Source organism: Lepeophtheirus salmonis, chromosome 7 (assembly GCF_016086655.4).
Source record: "Lepeophtheirus salmonis chromosome 7, UVic_Lsal_1.4, whole genome shotgun sequence".
Lineage (NCBI taxonomy): Eukaryota > Metazoa > Arthropoda > Copepoda > Siphonostomatoida > Caligidae > Lepeophtheirus > Lepeophtheirus salmonis.
This window is the reverse complement of record NC_052137.2, coordinates 3,544,168-3,556,516: the sequence shown is the minus strand read 5'-3', so window position 1 is coordinate 3,556,516 and position 12,349 is coordinate 3,544,168.

Below are 12,349 nucleotides of genomic sequence, written 5' to 3'. Positions count from 1 at the left end.
ATGGCAATTATAATTTATAATTAAATTAAGTCAAGACAATAGTTAATAAAATGCCTTCAAGACTACCAAATGGCAAATGACAATTTTAAGTCAATCACCAACAAGACGGAAAAATCTAACTCCTCTTCTACTTTGCGTCTACTCTTTCCATTGAGTCCTTTTTATCAGTTAATTAATTGGGGCATCAGTGTTTTTTAATTGTATTATTTTGTAAAAAAAAACAACAACAACAGAGACTGTCTTGCGGTATATGAATACAAACATAGGACTACATTACAATTTAATAAAAATATAAGAGTATGTTACTCCAGGGGTGTCCACAGGATTGCCCCCGCCACCGTTTCCACCGTTTCGCCATGGAACGCCCTGTACTCACATAGAGGGCGATGGTGAAATTTCTTTACAACAAGTGACTTTTTTTAAAACAACAATCTACAGATTGTTACACCACCTTGTGGATGGTACATTTTATTTAGTATGTTCATACCACCAGTGCCGGAATGTGATTGTAAGTGAGGTCATCAGGGGAGCCTACATGCGGGGAGGTTTTTTTTGGGGTTTTTCGGCAATATCAACAGGTTTTTTTGCTTTTTTTTAAATGCTAAATTAATTTTTTTTATAGAAAAAAAGAAAATAAATTGAAATTAGTTTTTTTTCCAAAATTATTACATTTAAAGAAATTTATAAATTAGGTTTTTTTTTATTGTTATACTTATACAAATTCTGTAAAAGTGCGGAACCAATAGCTACTTGGGCCCTATGGTTTCGGCACAATTGGCTCATACCTTATTGATTTAATGATGAGGCAAAACAATATCGCAAGAGAAAGAAAACAATTAATTCCCTATAAGAATAAATAACTTGTTCATTTTCTGACTGTCTCCTCCTTTCCAACTTTGCTTCTTTCACCAGTTTCATCTTCCCTACTACATCCCTCTTTGTTAGCAGCTGAAATTTAGATCAAACTTATTCCTCACTTTTGGCCTCTAAGTATATATTTCTTTCTCTATGAGTATTCCTTGGATTGACAACAAAACAGACTATATAATTATATCACTACGTAATGCATGATCCTTTCAAGGCATTTTCAAATTGTTTTTACGATTTTTAATCCAAATTAAAAAAGTACAATTACAAAAAAACAAATGCACAATTTAGTAATGACATTTCAATAAATTCGCACAAAGGAAGGACTTTTAAATCTTGAAAATTCTTTGCTTAACATTAAGGGTTTTTAATAAAGTTTAATCAATCAATCATTCATGAAATAATTTTTATTTCAAAGGTTGTATCTACAATTATTACTACAATTAAAATAAGAGTATTTAAAATTTAAAAAAATTGTGTGTGTATCAAGTATAAGATTAAATATTATTTTTTGTACATTATCTGTGACGATTTTTTTTTTTTGAGTATTATTATTTTGAAAGAATATATAATATTTGAGTTATTTAATGATGTTTTTCATATTTTATTTTCTATGTAGATTGATTGAGGGTACTGTTTCCCTTAAGTTCAAGTTAACTGTTGTTCCTGTCCCAACACTTTATAATGTGTAGATGTATAGAGACTGTTTAACGCCTGCACGACTTCTTTGCAGATGCATAGCGCTAATATCACAGCAAAAAAAAAAAAAAAACAATAATTTGCACCATCATTCTAACTAAAAACATTTTAAAATGTAAAAATCAAAACTCAAAGTAAAATTTATATTAGAAAAAATGATGCCACGTAGTAATTTTAATTTTTTGATAGAAATTCGACTTCTTTTTTGTGTTTACCATTCAGTCAGGATTTATTTTGATAGAAAAAATCGTAGTGGCTATTCTTCTTATAAATCAAAGAGTTCATTTACCAAATCTTTACCTTTGTTGTGTTACGCAATCTTCTCTACGAAAATAAACTGATATACTTTTTTACAAATGGAAAAATGCATTCAACATTTTTCCAGACAAACCAACGAAGCATTTTTTTAATATGTATACATTTTATAACTCCGCCTATTACCCACCACCCTCATACTCTTTGGGTCAGTTTCCTTTGACTCTGCTTCCCAAAGATCTTTAATACTCTTGCATTTAAAACCAGAGGTTCTCCTCCCTTCATACTCAATAAAACGTTTTCAAGTAACTTCGAAGAATCAGTAGCTATTCCATTCCCACGGCTTCCTTTGAGTTTTACTACTTTTTCTATGAAATAACTATGTAGCAACGAGCATGTCTAACTAAAGCTCATTGGATCATTTTTATAAATAAATCATGCTAAGTTATACAATATCTACTATGATATAATATTTTATTTGCATGTCCCCTTACAAAAACGCATATTTTAAAAACGGAGACAGATACAGAAGCGGTTCAGAGTTCAAAGTTATTCCTTTTGATCAGACCAAATTCCGTGGCTATAAAAGGCAAGTTTTTTTCTCGATGATAACTTGATTTTTTTCATCAAATAAGCTCCATTCCCCGTTTCTCAAAGTTTTTTGAAGGTATGAGTTGTGGATTCTAAAATGCACGATAAAAATTAAAAATTGAAAAAACGAATGATTGTACTATTGGAAAAAGGAGAAAACATATTGACTACAAATTAAAAAAGGGAATTAGGTATATGAAGGAAGAAGAAATTAAGCGAGTTTGTCTTAGTATGTATATTCATTATGGTTGAAGGAGGAACATATTTATAATTATTTTAATTATAATGGTCAAAGGGATGGATGAACTTCAAATGTTGTCTACCGACAAGTTTAACTAAGTTATGGAGTTATTTTAAGTATTTATAAAATAATTTGAAATGAAATATTTAATACAGGTAGGTCCTAGTATAGTATTTTAAAAAAAAGGGGGAGTTTATCAGTCTTTATCAGTCGACGTTTAATAGTCCGAGCATTGCCGGGTAATCCTGCTAGTATATAAATATAACATAAATCCTAACAATAGCTCTCATGAACTTATGTAATAACTTCCTTCCGAAGAAAAACATTGTCACTCTCATTGTTCTCCATTATTTCTACCTGCGTCCTACACTCTCATCCATCATTGACAAGGGACAAATTATTCTTCGTATAAAGCTCCCTCCCACAGCAGTAAAGGATCTTAATCGAGTTAAATGAATTAATAGGCTGCATATCTATGTTTCTACATCAAATATATTATGCACCATATTACAAATCCTACATTCAATTAATTACTTTTGTGAATCTCCAGAACACTCTTTAGTGAGTAAAAATTAGGGTTGAGGATGATTTTCACACGACTTTGATCTTAAGTGATGTTTTAAGACCTATTTGCACCGATAAATTGCTCAGAACCTTTACCGAGTGGTCCATTAAAATCTGAACACTTTGAATTTTAAACTTTGACAAAAAATAAGTTATTAATTAACAATAGAATTTCAACAAAATTAACACTATAAATACATGTGTCTAAACTCTCTTAATCATTATTGTTGCGCCCTTCATGGCAATGATGGCTTCCATGCTGTGGTAGAAGGCCTGGCACCCGCTATGGATGTCTATTTTGCCATGGTACTGGCTGACAGTGGCTTTGTTGTTGGCAATATGTGTTTGTAATTTGGTTAACGGACACTGAAGACCTTCCTTTCGACATGTATCTAAAATTTTTAGTCAAAGGGGTCGGCATCAGGGCTATAAGCGGCCAAAAGTGTTCAAAAGAGGTAAAAAGACTTATTCAGAAGAGTTTTGCAACGGAGGAGATAGGTTTCCTTCATTGCTGGTGTCAAAAGTGACCTCTCCATCCACACAAGGCTCTATATACCCACTTCTTTGATAGCTCTCTGGACAGTAGGTTGTAAAATCCTAAGATCTCCTGCGCGGGCCCTCATGGACTTGAGGGGATTGGCCTGTGATGTTTTCTTTAACCCCTTTGGGTCGAATTTGGCCTTTTGACAGAACCTTTCTTCTTCTCCAACGTTCCAGACTTACTGATGGCGTAAGCGGTGGTCCAGGAGACTCCCAGCACGAATGGAAATTCGTCGATCACGTCCAAGTGTTATGTTGTCAACTTGTACGTAAGCTAGAGAGCTCAATTTTTTGGGCTGTTTTTGCTTTAATTTATCAAAATATGAATTATTTTCAAGCACGCAACCTTTAGTAAATATTGAATTAATAAGTGTTCAGATTTTAATGGACCACCCAGTAATTGATGAACGATTTTTCGTTCTCACTCTATGAAGCAATTTCATGAGATGTTTGAGTTTAGAAAGGTGCAATCAAATAGACTATATGATCGCATTGCGTTTCAAAAGAATCGAGACAATTGGGACATTGCAAGACTAGGTACATAAGGTCTAGTAATTATGGTATATTATATTGGTTATCGACAGCAATCTATATCTGGTATCCATAAAAAAAAGGACCCCATATAATGCAGTTTCAAAGACTGCGGATTTTGCATAATGCAGAGTTTATACTTCATTCTGACTGCCTCTATATTTCGTTATATTCCCCTCCATGGTGTTTTTTAAATTAGGATAATAAATTATAAAAAACTATATATTGAGGTAACTAAAATTTATTGTAATTTTTGTGTGTAATTTTGCATACAGGGAAAGAGAGAGTTTTCTATAAGTATTTTATTTGATACATTGACTTAAAACTTTGGCTATTACTTATTATACAAACTTGCAATTAAAAAAAGTTGCTGAATAAATATGGGTTAAGTTTTACAAAATTAATTTTTACAGCATTGAAATGATCGAATAAAAGATAAATTAAATACCAGGTTAGGATTAAATTTTACATATATATAATCTATTATACATTATTTTAAATAAGTTATGATGAATAAAATGTTTAATTGTCCTTACTTTACTATATAAAAAATGGACATTGAAAAACAATTTATCCCATTTTTTAAAAAGTCCCCGTACAAGGGGGATTTCATGTAACACGGATTTGTCTTGTTCCCAAAAACCGCGATACATTTATGTTAAATAAATCTATCCTTCAGAGAAAATTCCATACATCACCTGTATCATCGTAACAATATTCGCTATATCCCTTTTTTTTTTTTAATATGTATCCTTTTGATTGGTTTTTTTTTATTATGTACACGAGCGAGTTGCGCTCCAATGTATTTCTCGTCGTTTTGTGTGTTTGAAGGTGGCATGTGGTCGCCTTTAATAAAACTAGAATTACAGTCCACTAATTAATTTGTGTTGTGAATTAGGCCCATCCTTGCCTTTAAAAGGAAAGAAAACGCTCGGGAGAGATTTTATTCATGGTCTTTTGAGCTGGATCTTAAGGATTTGGATAGGTTTGTGATTGCCAATGGTATAGAGCAATATCATCTGAGATCGTTTAATGTAGCCACACGTGGTGGTAGATATATTAATGTTTAATATATATGTTTTAAATATAAGATGGCACCATTTAAAATAAGTATTGAACTGCTTCGAAAGCATAAGGAGTATTTTGAAGAGTCTTTTCAAGAGCTGACTGATGAAGTAAAGGATGTATCCCCTGACTTAAAGAGAATCGAAGAGTTGGATGAACGTGTTTATCTGGAAATGGAACAATTAATGAAATTCTACGCCGAGTTCGACACCGATGGCAATCAAGATCTTTATAGTAAACAACTCCAAGAAATTCGGGAGTAGCAAAACGGCACGGAAAGACTATCAAGGCTTCACGAAATTTGTCAAGAGAATAGAAGATCAAGAACTTGAAAATAGAAATAAAATATCAGAAAGAGCTTCTAGATATTAAAAAGGGGGTTTCTTAACCCATTGAAGAGACTAAAATAGAAACTAATGAGCCCCTCTCCATGTTACGTGTACCCCAATTGGAATTACCGAAGTTTGACGAGGAACTGACTAATTTTGCGTCATGAATGGATACTTTTATAGCTAATGTTGATAATTATAATGTCAATACTACAACAAAGTTTACTTTTTTTAGATTTGCACTCCAGGGCACGGCTCTTAAAAAAATTATATTTCTTTCTTTGACCAAGGAAAGCTATGACGAGGCTATCAGAATATTAAAAGATAATTTTGGCTGTAGTCGGAGTGTGATATCCAAGCTGGTCCATAGATTTGTGGGTCTAAATCAAGTAAGAAATAATGCCAATGATTAAAGTGCTTTAAAGGCGAATGATATAGATTTGGAAGATCCTAATGCAAGAAGATTTGTCATTCCTCTTCTGGAGAGTAAAGTTTCGGGCCTCCTCAGGGATGGATGGGAAAGATTTGTTAGTGAAATTCAAGATTCTAGATTTGATCACATTAGAAAAATTCCTATTGCATGTTGGAATTGCAGCTAAGGTTGCAGAAACTAGCAATTCAATGAAAAGTGATGGAACATCGCAAATCATGGAAAAAGCTGTTATTAAAAGTATTGTAAATTTGTATCAGTGCCCTTAAAAATGTATAGAACAACATTCTCTCGACGGCTGTGTGTTGTTCAAGAAGAAAATTTACGATGCCCGTCAATTACAAGTCAATAATCTCGGTCTTTGTTTTAACTGTTTGAAAATGGGTCATCGTCGAAGCGAGTGTTTATGAATTAATTCATGTCAAAAACGAAATGGTAGACACCATACCCTTCTTCATAGAAAAGAAAATGAAACATGACTTGTTCCGTTAAGGTCAATATTTAATGTTGGGCATATTTCTACTATTACATCAACTTTGTTTATGACTGCAAGAACACATATTGTAGGGAATGATTGTAGTGAAAAGGTTCGTTTATTATTCTATCCTGCATCTCAGATACGTTCAGTAACGTCTAAGGTGGTCAAGTATAATAAGTTATCATAAATGTCTATTAGTGGTGTTGTTGATATGGAGTTTCCCATTAAAAAGTATTTTCAACACAGTATCAGATTACAGACTCGTACCGGAAAATCAGTTCTAATCGAGGCCTTTGAAGTTAATCGTATTTATGAATACTCGTTATCAACTCCGAAAATTGTATTATCTCATTCAGATTTATGTGATTTGGATTTAGCTGATTCTGTAGATCTACCAGGGAAAATAGAAATTTTGATAGGAGTTAATATGATCAATCGATTTTTAACATTTATTCCAGATAGAATTGGGAAACAGGATGAACCGTTTGCAAAACATAGGAAACTTGGATGGATTATTAGTGGAAATGTTAGTATCTCATTTAATCGACATTTAGTCTGATGCACTTATAAATTGAAGTTCAAAATTTTGGAAACTACAAGAAGTTGTTACCTCTAATAAGAAACATATATCAAAAAATGAATCGAAGGCTGATGTTGTCTGTCATTCTAAGGTTAGAATCGAGGTCACATCGAGGCTCCTTTAACTTTGATGGATGACTTTTTGAGCACTCGCTCCCAAATGTTATGCTAAACTAGAATCTTCATTTCGTAGGAGGGCTGAGTTTGGAAATGCCTATCGGAATGCTATGCAAAGTAATTTTGATTTGGGTTTCACTACAGTGATACCGTATGATGAAGTAGCAATCAAAGATAATATGGTTTGTTATTTACCACATCATGGTATGATAAAAGAAACGTCTACTACGACTAAATTACGTATTTTTTTTGACGCATCAATGAAAGTGAATCATGGTAAATCGCTAAATGATAAGCTTTATGTAGGTCCAAGGATATAAATTGATCTTATGGAGTTTGTATACCGGTGGAGCTTTCGGCCTGTAGCTATTGTGGCTGATACAACAAAAATGTACAATCAAGTTTATGTTCCAAAAAGACAACAAGATCTTCTGCTTTCTTTTTTTTTAGACTAAAAATAAATGTCCCTATCAAAGAGTGTTGCCATACAAGGCAGGTTTTTGGAACGGCAAGTGCTGCTCATTCGTGTATATCTGCTGTCAAAATGAATGCTCAGAAATTCAAATCACAATATCAAACTGCAGTGAATGTTATTGATAATGATATTTACGTGGATGACTTGATCACAGGAACAAGTGTCATTATCGAAGCAAAACAAATGGTGGATCAACTTATTCTGATAAATTCGCATGGTCAATTTCAACTGCGGAAGTGGCGCAGCAATATTGCGGAAGTGATTTAACATCTTCCTAATGAATTACTCAATAACAAAGATATAACTTTATTACTTGATGAAACTAAGGCTCTTGGGTATTCTTGGAATCCAAAGGAAAATAGTATTTACCTGTTTATGGATTTTAACAAGGATTCAAAACGGAACTAACGAAAACGGGTGTGTTATATAAATCTTCAAGATATTTTGATCCTCAAGGTAGATTTGCACCTGTTATCTTCATAGCTAAACTCATCTTTCAGGAATTATGGATTCGGAAGATAAAATGTGATAACTTGTTGCGAAGAGATCTGGCTGAGAGATGGTCACAATAGAAAGGTGAATTAAGACTTCTTAAATCCTTTTCAGTTCCCAGATGTGTCATGAACCCCAATTTTAATAATAAAGATGCTGAGTTGTGTGTTTTTGGAGATGCTTCTTCCAAGGGATGGAGTGCAGTGCTTTATGTCAGAGTCGTGCATGAACATATTCTGCTGTTGTTTTTCATTGGATTCAAAGTGAAGCATCGAATTAGAAAATCTACTTTGCCAATCAAGTATAGATCATTCAATACATATTATAGATTCATCATGTTGGAGTCATGCCTCTAGAGTACATAATCCTGCCGACCATTGATGCCGTGGATTGTCGGCCACTCAGTTTGTAAAAATGATTTATGGTTCTATGGACCTCACTGGCTTAGTTGAAAAGAAGAAGATTGGCCAAAGAGCTACGTTATTACTAGTAATGAAAATAATGAAATAGACTGTGAAAAAAAGAAATTAATTAATAAACTTATTGCACGAGATATTCCCGCTCCTTTATCGCTTTAGCGTGGTTAAAACGACTACCTATATTGTTGAAGGGAAGTGTCCCCAAACCAGACCGAACACTTTCCCTTGAAGAGCTGAAAATTGCGATAAGTGTAATAATTGTGCGACATGAGCAACGAATCTATTTTGACAATCCATTCAAGAGTTAAAGTCCAGGTGATTTTTTTTTATATAAACCCAAAGCTCCCCATCATTCGCTTCATTTGGAAGGGAAGAGCTGAGGGGCCATTACCAAGTCCCTGAAAGACAACAATGTCCATGTCATCTGTCCGCTACCCGATAAAGTGCTACCAGGAGACCAGGAATGTCAATGACTCTCCCAGGAGTGGTGGCCCAAGCTCCATGCGGATGCCAAGGTTGATCAGGGCAATGAAATCGAGGACCAACTGCAAAAAGAAGTGATATATGATAAATACTGCTCATAAGGCTGGCGTATGTAGAGAAACCATGCGTTTTGTGATTAGGGAGGACCAAAGGATGAAGTCCCATCGTCCACAAAAGTAGCAGTTACTCAGCAAGGCCTCAATGGCCACGAGGCTGACCTAGACGAATGTGCTTCTGAAATTTATAAATTATTGTACGCACGTTTCAAATATTTGGACTGACAAGAAGACCTTCGCCGTAGAGCAGGCTTACAATAGCTACAACGACCAAGTGCTGGGTGGAAGTATCGAGGGTATTCCCTTGAACGAATGCAGCTTGTTCAGTGGCCAAAAGTCGTCCACAGTGAGGGGGTCACCTCCTGTGGGAGGAAGACGCCCTTGTTCTTCATTCTAAAAGGTTTGAAGGTCAATTACCGGGTTTATCTGGAAATTGATAATCTTAAGTACTTCCAGGAGAAAAACTTGGAAGTGTGTTACTGCTTCCAGCAAAACGGATCACTTTAATGCTTACCTTCATTCCCCATATCTCAACGTAATGTACTTTTCCATATAGTCCATTCTGGAGAGGGTGGTTATTTTGACTTCCTACGGAAGCGTTGACAAATTGAAGGCCGCCATAGCGTCTGCATAAGACAATTTTTCGGAGGAGACCATCCATACAGCGTGTAAAGTTGTTTCGAAGCGTCTGACAACAGTAGTTACTGCAAATTGAGGCCATATGAATTGAACTGCTCTCAATTTGAAGGAAATTTTAGTCTGATTTCAATGGTGTAATAAGATGTTTCAAAAATGTATATATATATATATTTGTGTACTTTTTGTTGAAGTTGTGTTAATACTTATGGGTCAACATAAAAGCAATCTCGAACAAAAATTAAGAAGTTATGTCACAGTTTATTTGATCACGGATATTTTTCATACTGTTTAAGTTATAACCTACAACAAAATCTGTGATCAAATGAACTGTGACATTTCAATAAAACAACAAGGCTTTCTTATAGATCAAGAGAATCGAATGAAATTTTTAGGAATTACAGATTACTGTATTTCAAGAGAAAAATAATAATAAGACAAAGTACTTTCATATTGTGTAGTCATAAAGATTAAAGGTGCTTATATCGGATCGAAAGTTATGTGCTTCGTACCGACAGATTGATGTGAAACTTTGCAAGGTACTAGATAAATAAATGTTTTGACGTTCATTATACCTTTTACTTGATCAATTATACCTCACCTGTGATTTTGCAGAGTATATTGAGATGACTTATTTTCAGGCAAATGGAACGATTAAACGAAGTAACGCATTATTATTATTATTTTTTGACTTGTTGAAGAATTAAGAATTTACCTACATTAAATATAAATTACATGAAACTAATTTCCCCAATCGATTTAAATGAAAATCCAGCATCTCTATGGAAATCTTTGAAACACTCGACTTCCGTGCACGCCTCCTGGAAGTTTTTTCCGCACCATAAATCGGCATTCTATATCATATCTGACTTATATTGGCTCTCATATGGCCTTTCAACTTTCAATATATTATTCTTTTATTGTGACAATGAATTTATGCTACTTGAAGAGTGCAATTTACAACACACCCCCAATAGATTAATAAAATTATTTTTTTGATAGCAACTAACGTTAATTCGTCAAAGAATACAAATATAATTTACAGCCAATAAGTGTAACACTTGCAAATAATAAATAACGTCATCCTAAGTTTATTTTTAATAAGATGTCAAGTCTAGGATGCCGTCATCGATTAGTTGTAAGGAAATTATTTTATGGTAGAACTAAATGTGGGCTGGAAGGTTCGGGCTATGGGTTTTAAGGGCTTGACAAAGTGTGGTTCGTATGGCGGCATTTCGGCTTTGGCCTAGAACGAATCCAACTTTTGTTTTGAAGGACCAGTTATCCCTATCTCCAAAGTATAATATAAAGGAATTTCAATTACCCACATATTGAAGTATGATAAAAAAAGATGTCACTTTCTTTTTTGATTGATAGAATTATATTTCTTTTTGTTACGTCAAAATGATAACTTTTTTTGAGGAAATTAATTTCCATATATGAGTATTTCACCCATTATGTAAATACATTTTCTATTTAAAAAAATATATATTTAGTATGTATGTTAAAAATATGATTCCTTCAACAATTTTTGAAACTTTTTATTAAAAAAAAAAAAAGAGAAAAAAGATAGTGTTAAATATACCGGGCCCTGCAAAATTATTTACCGATGATGTAAATATACTTTTTAAAAGGTTTTGTGGCAACCAATCTGATTGTTTCGTATAGTTACTGTTAAAATAAACAAAAATCCTTCCTGTGAGAGCGTAACAACTTCCACACGTGAGACCATGTCCAATCAGGAAACAAAGAGGATCGAAATTGCAGCCCTCCTCCGAGCGGGAGTGCCAACATTAAGGAACAGGTTGGGGCCTCGTTGAAGACAATTTACAACGTTTCCAAGCGCTTGGAGGCTGGGGGTGATCTCAAGCATTCCCCTGGGGCTGGCAGGAAGCCTACTGTCTCAACAAGGCAAGTAAAGGCAGTGTTCAAGAGGACTCCCAACAGGTCCATTGCCGACATGGCCAGAAAGATGGGAACGTCGAGATCAACTGTTTCAAGGCATTGAAAAGGGCTGGAGGAAAGTCCCTGAGGCGTACTGAACGCCCTCTGCTAACTAAACGTCAGCGAGAAGTCAGACTTGAGCGTGCCAAGAAAATCTTGAATGATATCAAAAGCTCTTCTGGACGCATCATCATTTTTTTAGATGAGAAAACTTTTACGGTCGATCCTGTTTTCAACAGGCAAAATGACCGTGTTGTGAGCTTTGGAGATGTTTGGAGATCCAACGGGAAGGCCATGAAGCCGTTATGGTTCCCCACTGGCTCAGATTAACAGCGGAGGATTATGTGAAGATTCTGGCGTCCAAGGTCCTTCCGTGGATCAAATCCATAGTCGGCAACTCTCCTTGGGGTTTTCAACAAGATGGAGCACTTGCCCACGCTTCCAAGAAAGCTCAGGAGTGGCTCATGGACAACATGAACTTTTGGCCTAGGACTACTGGCCCCCTCAGAGCCCAGATCTGAACCCACTAGACTTCCCTATCTAGGCGCACGTGGAGAC